Source organism: Theropithecus gelada, chromosome 20 (assembly GCF_003255815.1).
Source record: "Theropithecus gelada isolate Dixy chromosome 20, Tgel_1.0, whole genome shotgun sequence".
NCBI classification, from domain to species: domain Eukaryota; kingdom Metazoa; phylum Chordata; class Mammalia; order Primates; family Cercopithecidae; genus Theropithecus; species Theropithecus gelada.
In genome coordinates this window covers 34465243-34469386 of record NC_037688.1, presented here as the reverse complement: position 1 = coordinate 34469386, position 4144 = coordinate 34465243, and the positions used below count along the sequence as shown (strand labels likewise).

At 35.5% G+C, this 4144-nt stretch overlaps 1 pseudogene; it reads left to right on the top strand.

Moving 5' to 3' along the window:
* Window positions 1-2030: 2030 nt before the first annotated feature.
* LOC112613844 lies at window positions 2031-2847 on the top strand (annotated as a pseudogene).
* Window positions 2848-4144: the final 1297 nt, after the last annotated feature.

The window sequence follows — 4144 nt, the reverse complement described above, 5'->3', positions numbered from 1 at the left end:
AAGGCCCATGTGTTTAAACCATAATGAATAATGGGAGAGAGAACTGAAGAGTAGAACCGAATTCAGGAAGCTGACAGGGGCCATCATGGGATGAGAATTCTGGCATAGTTTTATCAAGGTTGATAGTTTTAGGGATGGTAAGATCCAATATATGCTTTTAAAAACTTTAGAAATTGCTTCTCTGGAGGGGTTGGCCAGGGAGAAATGGTGAGTCCAGTTAATGGGTTGTGATAACTGCTAATCAGGGTAAGATGTGTTGGTAGCTTGAAATAGATTTAGAATAAAAATGGTGATAAGGGGTTATATTTAGATTTTATTATTTCCAGGGTTTTGTTTCTGAGCACCTGGGTATATGATGGTTATATTAAATTATAGGAGGAAGACTGGAAGATGAACAGTTGGGGCTGGGCCTTCTTGATATAAGGTACCATAATTATATGACTAACTTTGAACTTACAATGAGCCTTGGGCAAATAAAGGCAGAATTACCTATGCTCTGTCTCTCCCTGATCATTCACGTAACAATAAAGTGGAACAAATATTCAAGAGTTCAATGCTTTTCAACACCAGATTCCAAACATATTAGAGTTCCATGCTTTTCAACACTCGAGTCCAATTGTATTGTAGAAGATTTTTGACAACAAATACGCAAATGTCAGATATCCTTTTTGGCTTGCTGCCAGATTTTTTTTATGCCCTTCTGTGATTTCTTCTGTTTCTAAATTTGTAGGCAGACATGAATTTGACAGTTGCTATAGAGATGGGAAAATTATAAGATATGATGAACTTCTCAGTGACTAGATTTATCTTTGAAATGCATTTTCTCTACATTCTTGCCTTCTAATTAATTACAACTTTGAACATTTAGGTAGCAGATAAATTGACAGAAGGCTTTTCCCCCTCTGGCTGAAATGATCATAATATAGTGAATAGTTCTTCAAATCATGCAACCCCAAACTGTGATAAATAGAAGTGTGCTTTTCATAGCAAAAAAGGGAAAGTACTTCAAAATACCCTTGACAGTGTTGAGATTGTAACAGTTCTATGATCCTGACGAAGAAAACTAATAGTAAAGATTTCTGTTGGGTAGAAAACATACAAAAGTATCTTTAGAAAGTTAATAGAATTCAGTGTTCAAGGTAGCTTATAACTGATAACCTTAAACAATGTTTACTTGCGTGCTGTTGTTTGCAGTTAGGTTCTTATAACCAGAAAATTCCGGTATGGGTGACAAAAGGGGAGAAGAGTTCTCTGAATTATTAAAATGTGTAAGTACACATATCATTATGTACCTCCCCTTTCCTATATCTCTGTTAACATCTAAGTTCCAGAAAGGAACACAAAGCGAGTGTTGGGGGATTATTAGCAAAGAGGAAAACAGACCCTGTCACTCAATTTCTTCCCCTTTGAGAATTTATTCTGCAGGACAAAATAGGATCAAAGTTTCCAGGGACTGTAAGCAATACCTTGCCAGCAAGTTGGATTCTGCACTGTGGATCCAAATAATGTCAACTACAACACCAAATTAAGGCAGTGGGATTGGGCTGAGATTGACGACACACCAGTGATGCTGGATGTTACCCGTTTCTGTATTGCGAGTCTAAGGAGCACAAAACTGTCTCACACCGATTTCATTCTCATGTCCTGGCTTCTTGTTCAAGCAAGACATGTTTCCATGGGTTTGACGTTCTAAATTTATTTTTTGAAGTATTTGTTTGTGTTCTTTGTCCTATTTTCTATCTTTTTAAAAAATTTAAGAACGCTTTATAATTTCAGAATATCAATCATTTGTGTAGCATAAGTTATAAATATCTTTCCTGGTTTTGCATATTAATTTTATGATCTTTTAAAAATATACATAATTTAGTCTGTATGAAGTCAAAACACACTCCTTCATGGACATATTTAGGTACTTATTTAGGAAGTCTACCACCAATCCAAGATTCTAAAAGTATTCACCTGATTTCTGTCTAGGCCAGTTTTTTTCTTTATTTTTTGTAGCATAATAACTATTGTTATTTTATTATTCCATGATTGACTGTAATGCAAGGTAAGAGATAAAATTCAAATTTAATTGTTAAAAAATTATTAACCTGGTAATTCTTGGAACAATTGGTCAAGAACTGCAGTGGGACCTGGGAACGCTGTCTGCCAGGTAAAGGTGTGTGTCCTGGTCCATAGGCCTGTCCATGCACTAACGCTTTCCTGGGAGTAGGACATCACCTTGAGCAGAAGTACCAAAATTGTGGTCAAGTTCTCATCTGGCATAAACAGCATTTTTTATCAGCATGGCATATATCTATCTAGAAACTTTACTCCTGTGTGGAACTATGGGCTCACCTTGCTTGTAACTACTAATCTTGAGCTCATGAAATACTTAAATAACATGGTGGAACAACTAAAGCATTGGCTATACAAGCTTTCAGTTCAGAAACTGATTGGAATCATCTCAACAACTCAAAGTGATGAGGTCCTTGAAAGACGGCAGTTTGACCCTAAATGTGATGAGACTGCAAAAGATCATCTTGGGCCCAGAGGATAGTCTCAGAAAACTATCCAGGATGAAATCTGTTTAGTAATCAGATAGATCAGCTACAGTGACATTTCTGCCACTGGTGGAAGTTTGTTCTTTTGATCTACTAATTTATACAGATATTTGGCTGTATCTGAAAAACTGGGAAGAGGAATGACATTGTTCGTTTTATCTACTGGATTATACAAAGATTTGCTTGTGCCTGAAAAATAGGAAGAGGAATGACCAATTCTGAGGAAGTCTCTTTCTGCATTTACTACCTAGTGCACAAAGTAAATAGCATGGTGGCCTACCAAGTTCCTGTCAATGACTGAGGATGAGATGGAGAAAATAATGTAACTGTAATTTTCAAATGTGATTTTCCTGAAACCAACTCAACCATAGTTGTTGTTTTATTTCACCGGTTAATTTTTAGATGGGAAAAAACAACATTGTAGTTTACTAAACTGCGTGTAATTTTCTGTTCTTTGATACTTGTTTGACCTACCTTAGAGTCAATGTAATGAATTGATTGCACATTGTTGAAAAAGAACTGGTAGATTTTTGTCAGCATTGTAATGTTACTTCCTTTGGTGGTAGTAACTGTAGATGAAAACACTTGCTATAAAGCTAAATGTTTTCTTAAATCAGACATTTTTACTAAGTAGCTTTACTCAGTACAGGTAGAGCAATATATAAATATAAAATACAACAACAGAAGTCTGAATACTCAGAATCTTTGTTTAGATCCTAAAACTAGTAATTCATAAGCTGTGAAATGTTCTGGTAGGTGTTTTTGTCATTTATTTCATTGTATAGTTTCCATACTGAATGAAGTTTCAATTATTAGATTTTAATTTGTGTAACTTGAATCTCTGAAGCAGTGGATATTTATACCATTTAATTTCTTGTGATACAGAACTCTTAAAATTTTTGTATTTGTGTGCTTTATAAAATTAAGCTTTACATAAAAATGAAGAAACAAAATTTCTGTAAGTTTAAAAAAAGTTTTAAAATAAAACTGGTTAACCATGTGGGACCAGGGACTCTGTCTCAAGACCTGACGCAATGTGCAGCACATGGTGGACTCTAAACACTTCTGAAAGAATGAATGAAAAATAGCACCTCTAGCACCTAATTGCTCCCTACAATGGTATACAGGAGTCATAGACTTGCAGGTTTACAGTAATCTGATAACTATTTGATTACAGAATGAATTCTGAGAGATCTATAATACTCAGTTAAAGAAAAAAAGGAAGAAATGTTTAAAAATACAGAATCTAGATACCATACGGATTTTTTTTTTTGGATTTTTTATTTTTATTATACTTTAAGTTCTAGGGTACATGTGCACAATATTCAGGTTACATATGTATACATGTGCCATGTTGGTGTGCTGCACCCATTAACTCATCATTTACATTAGGTATATCTCCTAATGCTATCCCTCCCCCCTCCCCCCTCCCCACAATAGGAGCCAGTGTGTGATGTTCCCCTTCCTGTGTCCAAGTGATCTCATTGTTCAATTCCCACCTATGAGTGAGAAGATGCGGTGTTTGGTTTTCTGTTCTTGTGATAGTTTGCTGAGAATGATGGTTTCCGGCTGCATCCATGTCCCCACAAAGGACACGA